Source organism: Carassius auratus, chromosome 16, assembly GCF_003368295.1.
Source record: "Carassius auratus strain Wakin chromosome 16, ASM336829v1, whole genome shotgun sequence".
Lineage (NCBI taxonomy): Eukaryota > Metazoa > Chordata > Actinopteri > Cypriniformes > Cyprinidae > Carassius > Carassius auratus.
In genome coordinates, this window is record NC_039258.1 from 5422068 (window position 1) to 5433089 (window position 11022).

Sequence of the window (11022 nt, forward strand, 5' to 3'; positions counted from 1 at the left end):
GAAAGGCTCCTGCGGGGGCAGACACTGCTGCGGCAGTGGGGAGAACGGGAAAGGCTCCTGCGGGAGCAGATACTGTTGCGGCAGTGGGGAGATACGGGAAAGGCTCCTGCGGGAGCAGACACTGCAGCGGCAGTGGGGAGATACAGGAAAGGCTCCTGCGGGAGCAGACACTGCAGCGGCGGTGGGGAGATACAGGAAAGGCTCCTGCGGGAGCAGACACTGCAGTGGTGGTGGGGAGGTACAGGAAAGGCTCCTGCGGGAGCAGACGCTGCTACAGCAGTGGGGAGAACGGGAAAGGCTCCTGCGGGAGCAGACACTGCTACGGCAGTGTGGAGGTATAGGAAAGGCTCCTGCGGGAGCAGACACTGCGCGGCAGTGAGGAGGTGTAGGAAGGCTCCTGCGGGGGCAGATACTGCGCGGCAGTGAGGAGGTATAGGAAAGGCTCCTGCGGGGGCAGATACTGCGCGGCAGTGAGGAGGTATAGGAAAGGCTCCTGCGGGGGCAGATACTGCGCGGCAGTGAGGAGGTGTAGGAAGGCTCCTGCGGGAGCAGACACTGCGCGGCAGTGAGGAGGTGTAGGAAAGGCTCCTGCGGGGGCAGACACTGCTGCGGCAGTGGGGAGAACGGGAAAGGCTCCTGCGGGAGCAGATACTGCGCGGCAGTGAGGAGGTGTAGGAAGGCTCCTGCGGGAGCAGACACTGCGCGGCAGTGAGGAGGTATAGGAAAGGCTCCTGCGGGGGCAGACACTGCTGCGGCAGTGGGGAGAACGGGAAAGGCTCCTGCGGGAGCAGATACTGTTGCGGCAGTGGGGAGATACGGGAAAGGCTCCTGCGGGAGCAGACACTGCAGCGGCAGTGGGGAGATACAGGAAAGGCTCCTGCGGGAGCAGACACTGCAGCGGCGGTGGGGAGATACAGGAAAGGCTCCTGCGGGAGCAGACACTGCAGTGGTGGTGGGGAGGTACAGGAAAGGCTCCTGCGGGAGCAGACACTGCAGCGGCGGTGGGGAGATGCAGGAAAGGCTTCTGCGGGAGCAGACACTGCTGCGGCAGTGAGGAGGTACATAAAAGGCTACTTGCTTCGGCTGCTGTAGATGTTGGCTGTGGGAAGAGTAAAAAGTGTTAGTAATATTTGATGGGGCAAGCTAAAAATGGATGGGTAGCCTACTGTGTTACCAGCTTAGCAATTTGTTGCCTGATTTGACAATTCCTCAGGCCTTGTCCACCTTATTATGTTCCTGTTGGAAAAGCATCTTTCCTCTCATTTGGCCTTCGGGCTCTTTAGACGGACTCCCGAGCGGATACGTTTGGAACGCTGTTTTCACGTTGTATTATGGACTGTGGAAACAGAGGCTTTTGGAAACGATTGAGCATGTTTAGTCTTTTTGAGGCGTTGTACCGAAAGACATGATTATAGCAGTAACGTTAACCCCTTACCAGACACCCCCCATTTTTGGCATGGAGGCAGAAATTATATACCCAAAATAAAGATGTTTCTGTTCATGATTCTTTCTGACTAGATCCATGATCAACATTTGTCCATGAGCTAACACTTTGACGTTTACCGTTCAGGAATAGGAATAGTTTTCCTGACATGATGGAAAATTAATCACTGGAATTATGTTTTATCGAAATATTGGTCAAATATAAAAGCCAAAGTCTTTGGACTTCAATTGATGCGCGGTTTATCCAGATCAAGTAAGAGAGTGATGTTTAACGTGCTGTAAAAATGAAACGTAGGCTGGGGGCGTTGGCGATGCTTCCAGCAAATGGGTTAACAGCAGTTATGTGCTATTCGCTTCCAAGTGGTTTCTAAAGAGATTTACTTTCCGGTTTTTTCGTATTACGGTCCTTAAAAGGCGATGGTAATTTTACTCACACTTGCTATCCTGCATCTAAACACGAGGGCAGATGCGTTTTAGATTAATTTTGAGTGATCACGCCAGTGAATGGTAAAATAGGTCCCTAAATGATTTGGTCCAACCAGGAGACTTGCATGGAAATTAAAATTTTAAAATTAAATTAAGCATTTAGCAGGCGCTTTTATCCAGAGACTTAAGGTTTTTTTTTTTTTGAACTTATGTCTGTATCATTTCGGCGAGGTTTAAACGTGCGCGGTAAGGCGAATGTAACAATAATAATAATAAATAATAATAAGAATGCATTTTATTTGTAGAAACAAACGCCAAAAGCAATACAACAATTCATTAAAGACAGACAGTCTTGAATAAATGTGACTTAATCAACTTTTTTTAAAATCGTCCAACATAGGTGCATATCTGACGTGCAGAAGAAGTACATTCCATAGCTTAGGGGCTTCATATGAAAAGGCTCTTTGCCCCATGGTCTTTAGCTCACATCATGGCTGGTGAAGTGAAAGAGAGTAAGTAGAGCGAAGAGAGCGTGATGGAATATAAGGACTGATGAGTTCACAAAGATGCTCAGGTGCAGTCCCATGAAGTGCCTAGTATGTTAAGATGGAAATTTTAAAAACAATTCTCACGTTTACGGGAAGCCCGTGTAATTGTGAAAGAACCGGTGTAATGTGTTCGCGAGGAGAAGTACAAGCGTGCGGCAGAATACTGAAGCTTGCTCAACGATTTAGCTGGAAGGCCTGAGAACGAGGCATTACGATAATCTAACCTAATGCCTTTGGCTTCGTGGTTAAAAGTGGCGTCATCATCCGACGGAACGGTGGATCTGTAGTCCAAATCTATGCGGGATCCACACCCCGGATCAGCGGGTGGCGGTAATGCACCTTTACGTTGGTTTGCCAAAACCGCCATAAAACGCTACTAGAAGAAGACAGAACTACGTCAAGACGTAGTTTAACAAAACTTTAGCCGCAAAACTGCTTTTAGATGCAACACTTTGAATGCGAACTGCCGTAAAAATCCAATGAAGAAAAAGAAGAACCTGTTTTTTAGCGTCTTCGCCTGGAAATGTATTAGTCTGCGCCGCTAGAGGAAGTGGCCTCAAACTGCCACTCGGCCGGAACGCCGTGGTGAAAGACTGAGCCGTGGTTGGATTCTTTCTGCTGCAATCCAGCGCTCGACGAGAGCTCGGTCTCGGGCGGCACGATCGTGTATCGAGCAAGACGAGCTCGGAGTTGCACGGTCTATTGGCCACGATGTGTGGCTTGGCGAGGATAGCAGCTGTCGCGATGACGCTTAATGCTGCTCGACGGCCGTGTTTGGCTGGGTAGAAATGATCTCGGGTCCGGCAAAAGCAGCAGGTCTTATAAATCCCCTGTTTAGCGCTCTTCGTTGGTACGAAAATTGGGTCTGTGATAAGGTGACTGACGAAGCGAACCAGCATGCTGATAAACCGTCAATGGATAGAGGTAAGTCAGCGATATTTATACTGTGGGATTCATTACTTGATTGTGGTCCACCTGTGATGATTAGGCTAAGTATCTGACGCGCTCCTCCCGAATCTTCATTGATAATTACATTTAATGTAACAAATATACTATGTTGCTATTGTATTATGGAGTGACACTTTCATAAACTTTTCTATACCCCTCTGATTATATAATGGTAAATATTATATTGATCAGCAATAATGATAAGCATAATACTCACAATAAAAATAACAAAGTCATATAGATCATAACAGTCTCGGAGGTAAGAAGTGGATTATCCTTCATCTGAAATGTTTGTCTTTTAATCCTGAAATGGGAGGCAAATGTTGCATCACAATCATTAGAAACCACGGTTTCCACAAATCTCTTCACTCGACTGAGATCTCTTTTATTCTGGAGTACAAGGGCAGTGACAGTAACATTGAGCGCATTGTGCAGTATTAAACACGTATTTATAACGATTTCATCAGGCTCTGAAAATTCTTCAAAAAGAACACAATGAATGGTCTTTTCAGCTGCCACAGTTGCAACTCTTGCGTCATCAGAACAAGGTGTTCAACACACCACCGTTTCCGTTTAAAAAATGATTTGCATCATTTTGTCGGGCTGGACACAGCCCTGATTTGCTACTTAAGAAACATTTCTTCTCATTATTGTTATTATCAATGTTGAAAACAGTTGTGCTACTTTATTTATTTATTTATTTATTTTTGTATACGAGGATAAAGTTCAAAAGTGTGTTTTTTTTTTATTAGAAATGACTTCACTATCACTTTTTGATCCATTTAATTAGTCCTTGCAGAATATAATAAAAGTATTAATTACTCACTCAATCTCACTGACCCCAAACTTTTGAACCATAAAGTACATTTTGCACTGTCAACTTTTAATGAAATGGCTGTAAAATCCTTTCTTGTTTTCAATACACTAAAGTTTCTATTGTACAACAGCCCTTAATGTACAATCTCTACCCAGCTGATGTTGGTTTCTATTTTTAGTTCTGCTGTTTGCACTAGAGAAACAAGAAGTGACATGCTTTGTCTGGCATTGAACCCGTGCTACAGGAGAATGGATGCGCTGGCAGTGCGGGAATGAGCTAAGTGATGTTTCACTCTTTGCCCTGCCTTTTTGCTTTCCGCTCTCAGTGTCATCTGTGGGAAGTGTCCTCTCATTCAGCTGCTCTGTGGACAGATCCCCAGCCTGCAGACGAAACATTGTCACCCATCACAATTGAGTGTAGCAGCCATGCCTCTGCGGATCTGGCCCTCGTTGGCTCGGCTCGAACCCCCAGCACGCTGACAGCTCCTCCTTTTGTGCATCACTCAGACTACTGCAAGCCACCCCGGCACACAGGCCAAAGCGCAAACAAGAGGACAAAAAGAGAGAGGGAGACACTGATATAAAAGCCCTCCCCCCGGCTTCCTCTAATCCAATTAGAAGGCTGTAAATTTGATTGGAGTCCTGAGAGTGTGCCTTCAGCTGTCCGTCATTAGCGAGTGCTGAGAGGGGGCTCATACCTCATAGCAGAGGTAAAGATCAGAGAACAAGGAGACACACAGGTGAAAATAGAACCGCAAAGGACATGTTTGGATACGGTGCACTGTTTTCTGCCAGGACAGGATCCATTAAGTTTAAAGACATTTCCTTGAACCCTAAAACAAAATGCAATGCGCAAATTAAAATACAGGTAAAACAACTGTGAGAGATCAATACAAAAAATGTATTCATATTAACACAGTACATTGTGCCCTATTTTTCAGTGATGGAAAATACGATGAAACCATTTAAGTTTCATGATTATTTACAGTCACTTATAAACAGATGGAAATCAATATAAAACCTGATTTAAAGGCTAGCATGTTCTTAAGCAAGATGTTTTCACAGCAGGGTGGATGAGTTGCATATTCAAAGTCTCTGTAAAATAGCTGATAAACAAACCTGTGACAGTACATCAACTGAATATTAACGTTTATCCACCATAATATAAAGTATAAACACAGTTAAACTAAACAATATATATATATAAGCAATATTTAAACAATAATTGAATTCTATTCACAATAAAAAAATAATTGTACAAAATAAGGCTTGTTTATTTTTGTGATTAATATCATACAATTTTATTGTATAAATAAACATTTGTTAATATCTCATTTATAAAAACAAATTAATTATATATTTTTTAATAAAAGCAATAAAACAAATGAATGCAGGGTTTTGCACCGGTAAAAAAAAATGAGGCTCATTTGTGTGGTTAATAATTGAAACTGTAAATGTTTTGAATAAATAAACAAATAGCAAAGTCTTACTTGCACTGAATTGAATGCAACGATATACATTACAACTGTTGTGTGTATTTTTGGGGTTGAAAATATTTTATGTACAGTACGTTTGTAATTTTGTTTTGGGTTGTGTTTAAAAACATCTCTTTAAAAATCACTGAAACACAAGGCCTTCATTATAACAGACTTGAATCCAGCGTCCCTGAATTCGGCTGATCCTAGCTAAATCTGAACTGAACTTACAGTCACTTACAGTGACAGAGGAAACAACTGTGAATACTTTAAGTAAAACTAATCAGGCCATGATCAATCTTTTTAGTAAAACAAGAAGTGATCATCATACAGCCTCATTTCTCCTTTGTCACACAAACACATGCGTCTCCGGGCGGCTTTGTTGGAGCTGCTGGGTTATGGGGGTGGCGGTGGTCAAAACCTTAAATGCTGTGGTAACCAGGTTTGCTTGCCGCGCATACAACGGGACAGCAGGGCCCTTTCTTTAGGTCATTGTGTAATTATTGTGTCAGAGCTGCATTAGTCGGATGGCTGTCACAGGGCTGTCCTCAAGCTCTTAGGGTCAGACTAATGGATATAGTTACAGTGGTCAGTAAACAAATTGACTGAGGAATCCATACAGGAAAATCAAAAGAGAAAAAGAGAGAGAGACCGAATGAGCAGACAACAGTTAGACAATAGAGCGAATGACAGGAGAATGGAAAAATTGGAAAAGGTAAGCGAAGAACATGCAGGAGGGGAAGATGAAACAAGAAAAGACTGAAATCAATACAAGTCTGCAGGATCAATAAGAGCTACATTTTCATCAGTAACAGGATTGAGTCTCCGTGACCTGATATAACTATTCCCAGTGCATTGGTCCTGCCCTGGGGACGTGACTAACAAGACTGGATCAGCCCAACACAATTTGACAGGAATTCTAAAGAAAAATATCATAAAAATGACTAATTAACAGAGCCGTGCATTTTATTTTTATCATATATTCATAATTTAAACTGACTTTTCATTGACTTTTCACAGGTTTTTTAGAGGCGGCATATACATATGCATATCAGTAATTATGGAAGCTTGTTTCCACCACTGGGTAAAAAATAAAAAGGGTTTGCGACTTTTTATCTAACAGTTTTCGCATTTCCCATTTCATTTTTTCTCAGAGAATTTAACTAGCAGGTCTGTTTTTTATTTAATTATTTATTTTTTCAGAATTGCTAGTTTATGTCTCTTCTGCTCTTTACGTCACAATAGATTTTTTTCTGCGGCAGAAAAAACATGATTGCAAGATGTACATTTTGAATTTAGAGAAAAAAAGTCCAAATTGTGAGACATGAACTCAGAATTGTTAGAAAAAGTCTGACTTGTGAGATAAAAAGTCACAATTACCTTTTTAAACATTATATATATACAGGTCCTTCTCAAAAAATGTGCATATTGTGATAAAGTTCATTATTTTCCATAATGTAATGATAAAAATTTAACTTTCATATATTTTAGATTTATTGCACACCAAGTGAAATATTTCAGGTCTTTTATTGTTTTAATACTGATGACTTTGGCATACAGCTCATGAAAACCCAAAATTCCTATCTCAAAAAATTAGCATATCATGAGAAGGTTCTCTAAACGAGCTATTAACCTAATCATCTGAATCAACTAATTAACTCTAAACACCTGCAAAAGATTCCTGAGGCTTTTAAAAACTCCCAGCCTGGTTCATTACTCAAAACCGCAATCATGGGTAAGACTGCTGACCTGACTGCTGTCCAGAAGGCCATCATTGACACCCTCAAGCGAGAGGGTAAGCTACAGAAAGAAATTTCTGAACGAATAGGCTGTTCCCAGAGTGCTGTATCAAGGCACCTCAGTGGGAAGTCTGTGGGAAGGAAAAAGTGTGGCAAAAAATGCTGCACAACGAGAAGAGGTGACCGGACCCTAAGGAAGATTGTGGAGAAGGACCGATTACAGACCTTGGGGGACCTGCGGAAGCAGTGGACTGAGTCTGGAGTAGAAACATCCAGAGCCACCGTGCACAGGCGTGTGCAGGAAATGGGCTACAGGTGCCTCATTCCCCAGGTCAAGCCACTTTTGAACCAGAAACAGCGGCAGAAGCGCCTGACCTGGGCTACAGAGAAGCAGCACTGGACTGTTGCTCAGTGGTCCAAAGTACTTTTTTCGGATGAAAGCAAATTTTGCATGTCATTCGGAAATCAAGGTGCCAGAGTCTGGAGGAAGACTGGGGAGAAGGAAATGCCAAAATGCCTGAAGTCCAGTGTCAAGTACCCACAGTCAGTGATGGTCTGGGGTGCCGTGTCAGCTGCTGGTGTTGGTCCACTGTGTTTTATCAAGGGCAGGGTCAATGCAGCTAGCTATCAGGAGATTTTGGAGCACTTCATGCTTCCATCTGCTGAAAAGCTCTATGGAGATGAAGATTTTGTTTTTCAGCACGACCTGGCACCTGCTCACAGTGCCAAAACCACTGGTAAATGGTTTACGGACCATGGTATTACTGTGCTCAATTGGCCTGCCAACTCTCCTGACCTGAACCCCATAAAGAATCTGTGGGATATTGTGAAGAGAAAGTTGAGAGACGCAAGACCCAACTCTCTGGATGAGCTTAAGGCGCTATCGAAGCATCCTGGGCCTCCATAACACCTCAGCAGTGCCACAGGCTGATTGCCTCCATGCCACGCCGCATTGAAGCAGTCATTTCCGCAAAGGGATTCCCGACCAAGTATTGAGTGCATAACTGAACATAATTATTTGAAGGTTGACTTTTTTTGTATTAAAAAATCATGAGCTGTATGCCAAAATCATCAGTATTAAAACAATAAAAGACCTGAAATATTTCAGTTGGTGTGCAATGAATCTAAAATATATGAAAGTTTAATTTTTATCATTACATTATGGAAAATAATGAACTTTTATCACAATATGCTAATTTTTTAGAAGGACCTGTATTGACATTAAATATATGCCAAACAAAAATGCTAAACAAAAAATGTTGTACCATGAAGTCCATGAAGTAGTTACCCACCATTATGTCATTGCAAAACTGTCTTTCTTCTGTGGAATATGAAAGAAGATATTTTGAAGAATGTCAGTAAACAAACGTTTTCAGTCCTCTTTGACTTCCATGGTATTTTTGTCAATATAATGGAAGTCAATGGGAACCGATGGAGCCATGCACATGATGTGCAGGGGAGAAAAAAATGACATTTTTCAACCAACTTAATCTGATTTGCTGATTGAAACCAGTTATGGCTGGTCTAAGATGTTAAACAAGCAGGGTGGATGCTTTGCACATTCAACGTCACTGTAAAATTGAATACTAATATCAACATCAATTGCCACAGACCAATAGCTTCACAGAAAAAAAAGAAAAATAAATTATATATACAGTATATTTTGATTATTACTATAAATAAATGTGATTACTTATTTGGCATTGATTTTTTTTAGATGTATATTTTTCTGCATCACACACAAGAATGCTTTATAGGAACAAAGGTTCAAACATTTTTTAAGCACTTCTTGGTTCCAAGCTGTATTTTAGGAAAAGGAAGAAGGTATATGGGACCTGAGATAAGTCTGTTTGGCGATACTAGTGGCACAAGAGCAGTTGTGACATAATATCTGCAGCGAGAACATTAGTCTACTCTCTGCAAAGTCAGTCACAGATATGCTCACAGTCTTATCTTTTATTGGCTGGATCCTCTCAGACTTATCTTTTATTGGCTGGCCGCTCCTGATGAGAACCTATAAGCTTGGCCAGGCCAGCCTGACTGTCCTGTAGCAGATAAGTCTATCGCCACAGTCTGGGAAAGCAGGCCTGTTTCCACTTTCTCCATCTCCTGTGCTTTTCTTCCTCCTTCATTGTGGGGACAGAGAGGCTGGACAGGATTAGAGTCTGCAGCGCTCCTACATTCATCATGACCAGCACACGCTCTTTTGATCTCACTGCTGAGTGATAGTTCGGGAAGATGTTCAGAGTCAGGAGGGCTTCTGCAAATTATGGAGACCCGTAAAGAGAGGTCAGAGAAGAACAGAGATGTTTTTAACGCACCACTTAGTCTGACATGATCAGCTGGTTTTGGAAAATCTGGTATCTGCAAACGAAATGACTTATGAACTGCATAACAAATGTACAGTCCAAGTATATATTTGTACAGATATTATTTTGAGGGCTTAACAAATAAAAAATCTGCTAGATTTCTATTCATTTTTTGCACTTAAATTTAAGAGGTTATATTTACATTTATACTTATAAACAATACAATCATAACTTAATAAAAATAAACTAATAAAATTTCTTTTTTTCAACTTGTTCAGATACGGTCCCTGTCAACTTTTTATTTTAAAAGCCCCAAAACTACAAATTATACATTTAATTTTTTACAATTAATTTAACTGTATAATTTTATTTATACTGGAAAATGATTACATAATCTTAAAATGTTTATTTACAATTTATGTTCATAAAACTCCAAACACAACCATAAACACTTTCTGGCACAAGTAACAGGCCTAATTTACATTCAGAAGCAGACGTGTCTGTGCTGAACAGAAAATAACTTACTTTCAGATGGTTAATAAATGAGGCATTGGTTTATGCATTGAAATAGTATGCATTTAAAGTGGCTCCTTTTTGTGAATTTACCCTTTAATGTTACCATGCCAGAGATGGGTCAAGAGCAGACACCACGTCTCATCCAATCAGTCAGTGACCCCAGACCTCCAAACCCCCAGCCAGTGGAATCTGGAGTCAGGAGCCAAAGTTAATCCCTGGCTCTCATCAGGATCTCTAAAGTTGAGCTGGGTAGAGCTAATGTACCATGGTCTTCTCTCTCTCTCCCTCTACTACTGACATATGACAGAGCAGTAAAGAGCATCCTCAGCACTCATCTCCATAGCCCTAAATCACCCTAAACCTAAACAAGACATTCCAAACTCAAAGCCTTTTCACCACAGTAGCACCACAGAGCAGAGAGAAAAATCATCACGATGGCTTTTATCCATCATTACAGCTGACGATGCATTCTTCTGCTGTCAGTGATCCTTGCCTTTGTCAACATTTGTATGTTCTTTAAAACTGGGGTTTTAAAACTTTCAAACAAAGACCCTCAAATATGACAATCCCTTTGCAAGGGATCCCCTTCCTAAATATATTAAAACATTGATTCTGTGAGATAAATACTGTAATATTGTACATTTAGTATTTAGTATTTTTCAAAATTAAATAACTTTTATATTGTAATTTTACTTAAAATGTTTAATATTATCTGGGAAATTTCATTTTTATTAAGTTTAGTTTTAACAATATTATGAAAAAGCTAGATATGCAGACTTTATAATGGTTAAATCCACAGCTG